Genomic DNA, 15,071 nt, shown 5'->3' on the forward strand with positions numbered 1-15,071 from the left:
AAGTCCCATAGTGCTCAGAGCCATTTGAACCATTTTTTTGCGTTTGTCATCATCTTCACTGTTAGCGTAACTCAGCTTTAAACGGTAGGATCGAACCTCTGAGGTCGCCGGTCCATTAGCCTACATACTACTTAATCTAACTTACGCTAACTTACGCTATGGACAACACACACACTCATGCACGAGGGAGGACTCGAACCTCCGACGGGGGGAGCCGCATGGACCGTGACAAGACGCCCTAGATCGCGCGGCTACTCCGCGCTACCCTCATTTGTGTTGTGTGATCTTTACAGTCTATACAAATGGCTGAACCCTCCTCTAGTATTACTTCCCTGTTGCATCATCTAATATTTCTTGGTGTTTTTTCAGAAAATTCATGCCAATGATGAGATCAGTTGCTAAGTTTGGCACGACCAGAAAGTTTCCTTCAACTTGTATCCCCTACACATACTCCGAACGAGTCTGGGGGTTTACTTCTGTATGTTTGCCTACTAATACCCCTTTGATTCTTGTCTTCTTGAGCGACAGTGTCAGCCAACAACGATTTTCTGCACATCTTTGTTATGACGTCTCTGATATGGTGGTGATATGGCTGCCGCTGTCGAAAACCCCCTTCAAATTAACTTCTCCTACTATGACTTGTATCATAGAACGTAGATCCTATCGTATAGCTTCATATCTTTCTACCAAACGGCTATATCTTCATAGTCCAATGTGATGATTCGACTCATTCCGATTACTTCGCATTTTCTTAGCTACCGACCTTTCCATGTGTCTGCAAATAAACTCAAATTTATATCTGAGTTGCTAGGATGGTGCTATTGATCTATCAATATCAGCAATCCAAGCCTTTGGTTGCGGTGTATTCACACTATCCTGATAATTTTTAAAGTTCTGAGCCAACAGAAAGTCGGGTGTCGAATGTCTTATTCCCATTCCAGCTACTCTTATCTCCTCGAGATGGTACGTAACGCCGTGACTCGGGTTGCTACAGTTGTGGCCTGCATTATTTTCATAAATGACATGCGCGTCACATCATGTGAGTGGTACAAAATTGTACAGTTGTTCAGCCTCCGTTTCATGTCTCGTGGCTTGTGGGGGATACACACGCATGGATCGACCTACTGGAGACTCTACCACATGCACCGGGTCTTTTAGGTTAGATCGTGATACTCCCTTTCTTATACCCTGCTCCACACATTTTAGATGGTCATTTTGTCTTTGTATTTTTTTACACTTGATTTTTCACCGTCTCTACTGGACCTCTCGTTTCTTTGTCATCGTTATGTATTTCTGCTCGCTATGCATCTATCTTCTCTATTCTTCCTAAGTTCTTCGATATTTCTTCCTGAGCTTTCTCGAATATTTTCAGACCCTATTCTTGCAATGTGGTTATAACTTTCTTAGTTTGATTCACGGCACTGCGGGCTAGCTTTGCATATTTTCTGCCTGCTAGCGCCACTTTCTTGGCTCTGTTCACCTCTATCCTGGCTACTCGCGCATCTTTCTTACATTCGATTGCTACTTATTTCGCTTTAGCTAACATCTTCTTAACTCTCGTTAGCTCTCCTCTGATTTTGTTGATCTCTTCTATCAATCTTTCTACGAATTCCTTAAATTCCCTATGCCTATTTCTTTATATGGCTTCCATGTTTTCTGTCTCCCTTTTCCAAGTTCTTAGTTTCTCTCTGTCTCCTCATCTTTGATGCATTAGCTTCTTTCTGCCCCCTCCCACTTACCTGCTTTAGAATTCTAGGATGGTGTTCACATGAGTATTTTTCCTCGTAGTAGATTCTGGTGTCGAGACCCAAGAGTAGCACTTTGGTGCTGCGACCAGCCTACTGTAATTCCCTACTGGAACGTTTCCTATTATTACCGCAACATCAATGTGTCAAAAATCGATTGCATATTCATCTAGTTTCCTGCAATCTGTCTCTGCTCTCTCCATATCGCCTACACTTGTGCCTGACTGTTTCGTGGGAAAGTTAACCAACTCCTCTCTGAACTCGCCTTCGTCTCTATTCTGACAAAGATCCATCTCATTAAAACATTTGCACTTATCGTCCTCTGATACTAAACTTGCTTTTTTTCTAGTTCTCATTCATGTGGCTATTTAACATATCAGCACATAAATGAAATCAGTTGTCAGACTATACCTGACATCCTGACGTAACATATTCATGGATAATCAGTCTTTCCAAAAATTATACCATGCTGATATCGACGCTAAACGAGAGGGCACTGCCTAGCGAAATCATTATAGAAAAGGAACAGGCAAATGCACACAGAGTCAATGCTCCTGCGCCCGCGCCCCCGGCTAATCCCCTCCGCTGTCATACCGTACGGTCGGCAACAGTTAAACTACTTCCATTGTTTCAGTTTAGCATTCTATTCAATTCTACACAGTTGAACGTGTTTACGACGCGTAGTGTGTAACGTGTTGTGGGCCGTGCCGTCCGAATAAAGAAACGTCGTTTCGTGGATTGCTGACCATCCTGGAACATTTACATATGACGGAATTGTTTTATATTGTCGAGTTTCGAGAAAAACTTTTGGTGCAAAAAATGTTTCAAATAGACCAGCAGGTTAAGGCAAGTCCTCATATTGCAGGAATGCAGAAGAAAGGACCGCGACAACAACTTCTGACTAAAGCAAGTTGCAGTAGCAGAGATGTGTCCAAAGACAACCAGAAAAGTCGGTTTAACATGGATCTATGTGAAGCATTCATTGCAAGCAATATTCCTCTTCACAAACCTACAAATCATATCCTCAAAAGCTTCCTACGCAAATATTGCTTAAATCAAAATATACCAGATGAAACTAACATTGCATAAAAATTACATGCCGATAATTTACGTAAATGTTCTGGAAGAAATACACAGTGAACTCAAGGACAGCATTTTCTGGATTTTAGTTGACGAAACTACAGACACTTGTGGCCGTTACATCGCAAATTTAATTGTTGGTGCTTTAAAAGAAGAGCCTTCTTCTTCCTATTTAGCGGCCTGCAAAGAACTTGAAAAAGTAAATGATTCTAAGATCGCCAGATTTGTGAATGAGGGTGTTAGAAAAGTATTTTCAGAATCTTCTGCAGATGAAACGGTGTCTGTGTTTACTTCAGATACTGCTCCCTACATGATAAAAGCAGGAAAAGCCCTCCGAGTATTTTATCCTAATTTGATTCATGTGACGTGCGTTGCTCATGAAGTACATCGCCTTGCTGAAGAAGTACGTTTCACGTTTGTGAATGTAAATAAACTGATTTCATCCAAAAGAAAGTGTTTCTAAAGGCTCCTGCTCACATCAAGACCTAAAAAAAAAACTACCAAATGTGACTTTACCTCCCGAACCAGTGGCAACTCGTTGGGGTACGTGGGTCGAAGCTGTGTTGTTTTACAATGAACATCTCGAGGCCATTAGAAGGGTAGTAAACGTCTTCGATAGTGCAGAGGCTCTGCTAGTTTGCCAGTGCAAGGAAGCTTTTAATGATTCCAGTACTAAAAACGACATTGCTATGATTAGCGCTCATTTTCCCACATACCTGCAACTATTAAAAAGCTTGAAACTCATGGTTTGGCGCTGAATGAATCTATTCGTTTACTGAATAGAATTATTCTAGTGAACTCCTCATTACCAGAGGCATTCCCAAGAAAACTTAAAGAAAAGTTTGAAAACATTTCAAACAATAGCCCAGGCTTTGAACTCTTGTGCCAAATTGATAGTTTTATCAGTGGGACGCGTGCACTTTTACCAGAAACAATAAGTGCCAACATAGCTTCCAAATTCAAATACTGTCCAGTTACATCAGTTTATGTAGAACGGTCCTTTTCTGATTATAAAAATGTTTTGAGTGATCGAAGATACAATCTTACTACCGAACATTTGGAACAGTACTTGGTCGTTTATGGTTCAAATGGCTCTGAGCACTATGGGACTTAACATCTGAGGTCATCAGTCCCCTAGAACTTAGAACTACTTAAACCTAACTAACCTAAGGACATCACACACATCCATACCCGAGGCAGGATTCGAACCTGCGACCGTAGCGGTCGCGTGGTTCCAGACTGAAGCGCCTAGAACCGCTCTGTCGTTTATGTTTACAATACTAGAAAAATGTAAAATAAATGGTAAATGATGCTTTGGTCCAATAGTATTAATTAAAAGTTAATGCTGTTCAAAAAATTCATGATTGTATGTTGTTTTTTTAAATAAAATATTACGGAGTTTTTGAGCGTGCGATATATCTCGAAGTTGGTCCTGGACATATAGACTGTTTCGGTGCGACTCACTCGCATCGCATCCGCTTGTTACCGACAACAACAGCAAAGAAGGAACAATTCTTGAAACTCGGACTGCATTCCAACTTTGCACATTTTTAGAAAATAATCCCAGAAAGGCCCCCTTCCTAACCTCTACCGGAAAGTATTCAGAAAATGATATCAACGTTCTAAATGTAACGATTTTTCGCGTGGCCGGCGCTCTTCCTCGTAAATGATATGCACAGGTTCGACTTCGAAATATAATGCACTTATTATCTACCATGTTTTTTTAGTATTTGATATTGCATATTTCGACACTTTTCATGCATTTTTAAGCATTTTTCAAACATATTTGCATGCATATTTTAAGGTTTTTATGATGCATATAATCCGGTCTCTAGTCATGACAATGGATTTATTGAATAAACTGTGGATGTAGTTTGGCATTAAAACACAAAACCAGAAAAAACACATTTGGAGCTGAAACACCTACTGAATATAACAAAATGATATAATTGCCAGTGAGGTTGACTAAGTTCGCATGAAGGGGTGGAACTCTCTGCATGACGGCTTCCCTTTCTTGAGCATCAACATTAATGCTGTCTGATTGTTTCTATACTGATCGACAGTGAGTGCGAGCCACTAAACTGCCAAAATTCAGTACACACGAATAGTGGAATTTGCGTTTATATTTTATACAGCTCAAGCCTTTTCCTGCTGTTTTGTTGCATGAACATGGTTTATTCCATGTCTCCTCACATATTTCATAAATATTATTCGAATTTTCTGAAATGGTGGCAGTCATTGTGCACGAATTAGTCTTTCAACACATCGCTGACCTCTAGTTAAACGAGGGGCAGATAACATTCTGTATGTATAAACTATGATATGTTTAGCTTATGTTCTTTAACCTAGCAAAAAAACTTTTTTTATACACAAGACTATCAATATACTCCCATGCCAAAAACATTCATTCCCTCCTCCTCCATTATAGATATTGCTAGAAGAAGAGATTTCCAGAAGATTAACAGAAAAGGATAAAAACTCTTTGAACATGGTCCTGGTGTCTGTTCTGGGGCTACATACTGACCAGCTATTTCAATTACGCGGTGCAGGTAGTTCAGATACTTTTGAATGTGATGCCTACAGAGCAAGATGGTACCTCTGGAGTGACTTATATTTTTGAACATGCCAATAATTTATACAGCTCATGTGAATCAGACACTTTTGAATATGGCGCCAATTCAGGCAGTTCTAGTCGTTTGGGTGAATACATTTGAACATGCACCAGTTTATGCGGCCGAGGTCGTTCCGATACTTTTAAACACAGTGCCAATTTACGCAATTAAGTCGTTCACATACTTTTGAACATGGCCAAGATGGTGCCTCTGGAGCTACGTACTGAGTGTTTCATTTACACAGTTCATGTCATTCAGATACTTTTGAATACGTTGCCAATTTACGTAGTTCAGACAATTTGAATACCTTCGAACATAGCACTAATTTATGCAGTTATGGTTGTTTGGCTGCTTTTGAACTTGGCACTAGTTTATGCATTCAGGTCATTCAGGAAATTTTCTCCCTCATACAAATTAACACAATACATTTCATTCGCATTCTTTTGAAAGTTACCAAGTTGGCAACTCTGGTGCTATTTACTGATTGGCTGTTTCGTTTTAATGGCTGGCAGAATCATAGGCTGTGATGGGAAGATCTAAATGTGTGTGTGTGTGTGTTGCTGAGGAATCTTATGTATTTTTGATAAATAATACAGGAGTTTGAGACGTGGAAATACTGCAGGTTACAACTGTATTATCAATACTGTTGTCGAAGTGATGTCCAGTCTGTCTGAAGAATGGTTTGATGCAGTTCTCCATGCTACTATATTCCGTGCAAGCCTCTTCATCCCTGAGTAGCTACTGCAACGTACATATTCCTTATGAATCTGCTTACTGTATTCATCACTTATTCTATCTTTCCCCTAGTGATATATGCTTCTAAAACCTTACATTTGTCCTCTAAACATTCCTGCTTAGCCACTTTGCACTTCCTGCCAGTCTCATTTTTACTGTTTTCTTAGCTCCCTCTCTGAATCCGCTACTGGGAGCCAATAAGAACCCATGACACTCCTGCCCCGCTCCACACAACCACCATCCCAGAACTGAAACCTGAATCCACGTCTGTTAGTTACCATGATTTTTGTTCCGGCAGGAAGGCCCACGTTAACTTTACGGATTTTACTTACATTTATACAGCTCGAGTTTAGGTCACAACAGGATCTTGGGGATGAAACACACTTCACCGCAGCGTCTTCTGGACATGCAAGTAACGTAAGATTTTTATACAAAATTCTCTGTACGTGAGAAAAGTGAATATACTGATTTCAAAAACTTTCTCCTCATGTAACGTGCGCTCTTAGGAATCGTACTCAACTGCTGAGCAAAACTGACTGTTGGTTGGCTCTTTGTTGAGCATATGGATAGTTTTGTGAAATAAAACTTTAAACTTCACGAAATGCAAAATTTGAAATAAATAAAATGAATCTAAGTGAATGCCAAAAGAAACTGATTGTGTGCTCCAGAAAAACTATTTAACTAAAACTCAGTGCTGAAGTACATTATGCACTTTGCATGATATGAAGTGCAATGTTTGATCTGAAATATCCACAAAAATTAATTACTGCTCTGCCTGGAAGAAAATTACCGATTGATATTACCAACACTGTTCGCTGAAAATTGATCTTCTTGCCAAAACTTCATATGACAAATTCTAACTAAAACTATTTGCTAAAGAATGCAAGGTGATCTGTCCTGAAATAAAAGTGTCTTAGCCGGCCGAAGTGGCCGTGCGGTTAAAGGCGCTGCAGTCTGGAACCGCAAGACCGCTACGGTCGCAGGTTCGAATCCTGCCTCGGGCATGGATGTTTGTGATGTCCTTAGGTTAGTTAGGTTTAACTAGTTATAAGTTCTAGGGGACTAATGACCTCAGCAGTTGAGTCCCATAGTGCTCAGAGCCATTTGAGCCAAAGTGTCTTACCTCTTCCTCGGCATGCTGTTTTTGTGTCTGGAGTACTGACGCTCTTGAAAGAAAATACACGTCGGCAGATGCAGCAGCTAAAGGAAAGTAGACTACTCACTACTAATTTCTTTCTTTTTGCATGTTAGAAAAAATCTGTGATTTCGTTGTGCAAAATATTCAGAACTTTACTATGAATCATAGAGATGGTTTCTACTTTATAGAAAATCGTTCTTGAAAAATTAACCTCTGATAATTGACAAAAATGACTGTACAACATAAGAAGACTATAACGATTGCGAAATTCGCTCAATACAAAAATTACAGGCAACTCAACCAGTGTATAATTTGTGACGTAATGAAAACAAAGAGATCGAATTAGCACTAACCATAAAAGTTATTAGTTACCTGAGGGACAAAGATTTTCTTCAATTATTAATTCTGACAAACAACATTTCATTCTTGTGCATGCCTTCGTTACCTTTATAATTCCTCCAAAATCTTCTCCATCAATATAAGGAACAAGAAAGTATTATTAATGAGTTTACAACTCCATAATAAAGTATTCCAAATGGTTTCTCCCAGATTCGCAAATAAGAGATCTCCTTGACAGAAAAACTATGCCTCAAAAGTGAATGCCACAGCACTGCAGAACTAATTGACTAGCACGGCAACCCCCGATCAAACTAAACTCAGAGTCGAGGATGTTATTCACTACCCATGCAGCGCACTCATTCAACTTTGACCCAGCACAGTAAGGGTGATGATGATGATGTTTGGTTTGTGGGGCGCTCAACTGCGCGGTTATCAACATCCGTGCAAATTCCGAATCTTTACACAGTCCAATCTCGCCACTTTCACGAATGAAGAGGACAACACAAACACCAAGTCCCCAGGCGGAGAAAATCCCCAACCCAGCTGGGAATCGAACCCGCGACACCGTGATACAGAGGCAGCGACGCTATCCACTAGACCACGAGCTGTGGACACAGTGAAGGTGAATCATTTCGTGTAGCCGAAAGCGCATGTCTACTTCACGGTAAGTCTAGCTTGATTTCGAAGTACGTTATTGATGAGCTTGTACGGATACAAGGGGGACCTACCTGTAGCTGCGCCACTCATCCTTTAGCTGAAACTGTTTGTAATAGGACTGCATCTCTTAATAAATAAAAAGAGACGTTCTCTTTAAATGTTCACACGAAATCACTTCGCATATTTATTTATGGAGTTTGATTTCTATCGCTAAAGACCAGGCCTCATTACAGATCAAAAATGTTTGTGCAGGTTTTTTTGTACTCACATTTGATAGATAACTTAAAATTATATTCCGCCAGAAGGATGAGAGTCATGAATTAATTGGCACATAAAGTAATTTTTCCTATAGCAGATCAACAAATTGTCTACAAGGCGCACGGAATAATGATAATGGTTCGTTAAGGTGCAGTGGCATGTTTATAAATGTACTTATTAAGTATATCACTGATTCTAATAGTCACTGATATCCTGGAATAATCCCGAGGCTCGTTCAAACAACAAGTTACATACTGACCAAGACTCGACTCCAAGAAAAACTAGAAGCGTTACGACAGAATTGCGTGCTTTTCGTCCTTATATAGACAGGCGCTAGAATATTGTATGATTTTGGTTATTTGATTATTATTAGAAATTTCCTTAGGGTAAATTACTTCTTTTTGCTGACTTTTAGGTATGCCATTCATATTGATTATTAAAATTTGGATATTAAAAATAACGCAATTCTGAATTATAGCAGTTACATATTTGTTATTGGTGCCGTTGGGTTCAGAAAATGTTAACATACTCCAAAAATTTATAGTGGTTTGGTCATAATATGAGCTGAAAGTTTGGGCTGATTAAAATGTTTAATTAATTATATCTCCTGAATTAATTAGGTTTGAACTGAAATTAACACGTCTTTGAAATGAGCAAACATTGGTCTACAGTTTAGAGATGGCCTACTTTTCTGAATCTGTTTATTAGCTCATTAGATCTTTATGAATGTCTTCTAGATTGAAAACTTTGAAATAAAGTAACTTTTGAAATACCTCATTTCCAGCAAAACTAATTAATACAAAACATTTAGAACAGTGAATCTGGAAGAATAACAGCAAGAAAAGAAAAAAATCTAGTGTGGATCGTACCTGTCGTATATAGGAATATAAAATACAAAGTACGATGGTGGGGGCAAAGCCGCTTTGTCACAAGGTGACGTTAGAAACTACAGAATATTGAGACCTATGTTTCAACGCCTTCGAAACGCCTTCCGCCATATAAAGCTGTCGTAGAGTTCAGTTGAAGGGGGAGAAGGATTATTTCTACAATGTCTGCGATGACTGCATCTGAAAAGTTTACACTCATTGGCCGCACACCCATTTGAACCTTACGATATAAGCATTTTGTGTCACAAGCGGAAACTTTTAATAGCGTAGTGCTCTTCGAAAATTTCAGAAAATAGGTATTTTGTAGCTTAAAATATTATCTGGTATACTTGCTTTATTGTACTGTACATCACAAAATCGCCAGAAACTCTGTAATCGAGTTACAAGGCGATCTGTGAAAAAGTGTCTCCGAAAACCATTCACAGCGGGGGCCAGTGTGGCAGTACGTAATTTCAACGACAGCTTCAAATGGTTCAAATGGCTCTGAGCACTATGGGACTTAACATCTTAGGTCATCAGTCCCCTAGAACTAAGAACTACTTAAACATAACTAACCTAAGGACATCACATACATCCATGCCCAAGGCAGGATTCGAACCTGCGACCGTAGCAGTCGTGCGGTTCCGGACTGAAGCGCCTAGAATCGCTCGGCCACCGTGGTCGGCTCAACGACAGCCTAACAGGGGTTATGGAAATTATGAATGCGCTCGAATTTGAGATCGGACCAGCCTGTTACAACTTCTGCACAAAACGGGACGAAAACCGTATCGACCAAGCAGAACATCGGATGACAGAAGCTACCAAAGAGGCCCGCAGGACCACCGTGGCCACGAAGAAGATGGAGGAAGACTTGGTTTTGGATCCGGTGAAATTGCTGTATGGTCCAGGGACCGCTGACTGGAGATGTGTTTAACTTAGCTACAAAATAATTTAGACGGGTTTTTCTGGAAACCGTATTTTTTAAATTGGTGGGAAACGTAACTTGAGAACGGTAATAAGACTTTGATCAGAATTTGATGCCGACATTAGAAATTGACTTTCTATCACCGTACACAACCACTTTGCGATATCTTCAAAAGTCTCTTTTCGGTGCACGCTTTGTCTTGATTTTGTAGGCGAAGAAAACGACATTCGTTTCAACAGCTCACCATTTCATTAGAAGTTAATATTTTTCTGTTATTCTATGCATGCTGATAGAAAATGTACTGAAAATGATTTATACTAGATTATTTTGTTACAGGTCCAACAAGAGAGGTTCGCCGAAGACCAGTGTTCCGGCTGCAAGAGATCTTTCCACCTGGTGCAGTGGTTACACGGAGCGTCCAATGTGAACACAGAAATGATTTCTTAAAGATAAAAGTGGAAAGAATAAAACTGTATCATCATATTTAACATTACTTTTTATTTTAATTGAAAAATCACGAACATCACCTATTTTTCATGCGTTCAAAGAGGACTACCCCTTAAGTTAATTGATAGAGCCGTAGCCACAGTATGAATTTGACATGACTTCAATCTAGGGGTGACCTTTGTATCGAATCATGTCAGGGAAATACAAAAAAAGACGAATTTGTCATAATGGGAACACTGACCTTCGGGGGAAACCTCTTGATCTTCTCTCAATAGGCACTGCTGCAGCCAAACTTCAACATACCACCAAACAGTTCACGGACCTATATTGGTCAACGTATTACCAAAGCCAAAGGCCACGATTTTTACCGACAACAGTCTTTTCTTTGCCTGGAGAGAAGGCGCTGACCCAGTAAGTCTTCAGGATAGAAACACTAGTCCCTTACACGTTACAGAATCTACGACAGACTACTGCGAATGATGGGGTAGGTACCTCGCTTCAGATGGTCTCTGCTGAAAGGAGAACCTCCGGAGAAATTACAGCTCTGGACAATCACAAAGAGCGCTTAAAAAAAAAAATTAGGTTGTCCAACAACAACATTGGGAGTTTGGTCTGCATTCACTCCGTTATGACTCACCTTTACTGTAAGAGTCTATGATATACACTCCTGGAAATTGAAATAAGAACACCGTGAATTCATTGTCCCAGGAAGGGGAAACTTTATTGACACATTCCTGGGGTCAGATACATCACATGATCACACTGACAGAACCACAGGCACATAGACACAGGCAACAGAGCATGCACAATGTCGGCACTAGTACAGTGTATATCCACCTTTCGCAGCAATGCAGGCTGCTATTCTCCCATGGAGACGATCATAGAGATGCTGGATGTAGTCCTGTGGAACGGCTTGCCATGCCATTTCCACCTGGCGCCTCAGTTGGACCAGCGTTCGTGCTGGACGTGCAGACCGCGTGAGACGACGCTTCATCCAGTCCCAAACATGCTCAATGGGGGACAGATCCGGAGATCTTGCTGGCCAGGGTAGTTGACTTACACCTTCTAGAGCACGTTGGGTGGCACGGGATACATGCGGACGTGCATTGTCCTGTTGGAACAGCAAGTTCCCTTGCCGGTCTAGGAATGGTAGAACGATGGGTTCGATGACGGTTTGGATGTACCGTGCACTATTCAGTGTCCCCTCGACGATCACCAGTGGTGTACGGCCAGTGTAGGAGATCGCTCCCCACACCATGATGCCGGGTGTTGGCCCTGTGTGCCTCGGTCGTATGCAGTCCTGATTGTGGCGCTCACCTGCACGGCGCCAAACACGCATACGACCATCATTGGCACCAAGGCAGAAGCGACTCTCATCGCTGAAGACGACACGTCTCCATTCGTCCCTCCATTCACGCCTGTCGCGACACCACTGGAGGCGGGCTGCACGATGTTGGGGCGTGAGCGGAAGACGGCCTAACGGTGTGCGGGACCGTAGCCCAGCTTCATGCAGACGGTTGCGAATGGTCCTCGCCGATACCCCAGGAGCAACAGTGTTCCTAATTTGCTGGGAAGTGGCGGTGCGGTCCCCTACGGCACTGCGTAGGATCCTACGGTCTTGGCGTGCATCCGTGCGTCGCTGCGGTCCGGTCCCAGGTCGACGGGCACGTGCACCTTCCGCCGACCACTGGCGACAACATCGATGTACTGTGGAGACCTCACGCCCCACGTGTTGAGCAATTCGGCGGTACGTCCACCCGGCGTCCCGCATGCCCACTATACGCCCTCGCCCAAAGTCCGTCAACTGCACATACGGTTCACGTCCACGCTGTCGCGGCATGCTACCAGTGTTAAAGACCGCGATGGAGCTCCGTATGCCACGGCAAACTGGCTGACACTGACGGCGGCGGTGCACAAATGCTGCGCAGCTAGCGCCATTCGACGGCCAACACCGCGGTTCCTGGTGTGTCCGCTGTGCCGTGCGTGTGATCATTGCTTGTACAGCCCTCTCGCAGTGTCCGGAGCAAGTATGGTGGGTCTGACACACCGGTGTCAATGTGTTCTTTTTTCCATTTCCAGGAGTGTACTTCTTCATCTCGATGGATGTCAGCTGCTCATTGAGTTACCCCTACACCCTATTCTACTTGATGGTCAGCATCACTTCACTCGTTTCCACTACCAACAGACTCATATTCGCCTTCAACTTTTTATAATACTCCTGAATTTTTCTGAATTGAGAATGGAATTCTAGATTCCGAGGGTTTGCTAGACAATCAAATATGTACTAAAGCGCGGTCAGCTTCGTAACCCTATGAAGGCTTGTTTTGGTCATGACAAAGAGTCTCTTGTACCAGTTGAACAATTCTCTTCATTGATACTGTTCGGAATCACTGGCAAAAATTTTTCTCGTCTAACACGGATAGTATGCGAAGAAACTGTATATTTATCTACCGGGCGCTAATAACTGAAGTGCGGCTACTCACAGAGGTCCAGCGTGAGCTGTAATCACCGTACGCCTGTAAAACTTGGTGATATTCTAATGGGTTAACGCAGAACCGATATATTCCGAAAAAATAGTTCCAATTTTGGCCACCAGATGCAAATCTGGCACTCTGAAAGCAAGGAAGATGTATAGAAAGGTTTCCATATGAAACGGATTAGGAATGGGACGTGGGCAGAAAAAGGCAAACAAGTGAGAAAAGCATAATGTTGATTTTATCATTAACCGCCGCTAATACAGTTTGCTCAATATGAGCACCGTAGTCATCGACGAGATGCTGCATCCGTAAAACGACGTGATAAACAATTGCTCGCAGAAGTTCCAGTGGAATGTGAGCAATGTTTAGATCAGTCAGAGACCGAACGTGCTCCTGGTAAACGCGTTCTTCTAGATATCCTCAGAGCTAAGAGTCACATGGATTCAGAATAGGTGATCTTGCAGACCATGCATCTGAAAAACCTCTGGAGACAACATATTCGTGGAAGATTGCATTGAGCAGATCTTCCACTCAGCGAGCGACATGAGGTGTTGCCCCGTCTTATATGAAGACAGTGGTTTCCTTACCGTTGCGGTCTTCCAAAGCTGGAATCACATGCTGTACAAGGAGGCCTCGATAACTTGCACACCTGACAGGCGCTCTGGGTGTATTCTACCGAAAAATCAAAGGACCGATAATGAAGGCGCTTGTGAACCCACAAAGTCATGTATAGCGAGTGCAGTGGCTCTTCGTATACAACATGCCGTTTAACAGTGCCCCAAATTCGGAAGTTCTGTGTATTCACTGCCCTCTATAGGTTAAAATGTGCCGCGTTACTCCATAGAATATTGCCAGGCCACATGTCATCAACTTAGATCCATGCCAAAAACTGAAGTGCATGTTCAGAACGTTGTTGCGGATCGTGTAGTCTCAGTTGCTGCACCGTCTGGATCTTGTAAGGGTACCAGTATAAAATAGACCGCAAAACTTTCTTTTCTGTTGACCGTGAGACGGAAAATTCTCGCGACACCGCACGATTACTAGCACTACCTGGGGCACATTCTGCATGGTTAAAGTAAAAACTGGAAATTTGTGGTAAGGACAATGGGACCAAACTGCTGAGGTCATCGGTCCCTAGGCTTACTCACTAAGTAATCTAATTTAAACTAACTTGCTCTAAGGACAACACACACACCCATGCCCGGGGGAGGACTCGAACCTCAGACGGGAGGAGCCGCGGGAACCGTGACAAGACGCCCCAGACCGCACGGCTACCCCGCGCGGCATGGTTAAATCAACAGCAACCACGGCAATAACTTGCACTGGGATAGGAAGCCTTCCCCTTCCATGTGCCACACCAACATCACTCGTGTTTTCGAATTTCAGTATCATCACTTTTGTACCATTTAATGACATCGGACCTCTCTTCAGATCTTTCACTTGGTGATACTCTCTCAATGTAGCATTGTAAATGCTGCCGTTCACATAAAACAGTTTCACTAACAGCACATGGTATCTCTTCTCGATAGACATATTGTTCTCTGGTGTTATGACTTTTCAAATGAAAAGGATGTCATACCGTCGTACAAACAGTATACAAGGCCAGATTTGCACTTGGTGGCCATAACTGAAAATATTTTTTTTCCAGCGTAAATCGGATCTGTATTAACGTATTAGCATATCTATTAAGTTTTGCTTCTATACGATAATTACAGCTCACGCTGAACCTTCGTGAGTAGTAGCACTTTAATTATAACCACCCAGTACATCTGTACTCTGCAAACCTTTGTGA

Source organism: Schistocerca piceifrons, chromosome X (genome assembly GCF_021461385.2).
Source record: "Schistocerca piceifrons isolate TAMUIC-IGC-003096 chromosome X, iqSchPice1.1, whole genome shotgun sequence".
Lineage (NCBI taxonomy): Eukaryota > Metazoa > Arthropoda > Insecta > Orthoptera > Acrididae > Schistocerca > Schistocerca piceifrons.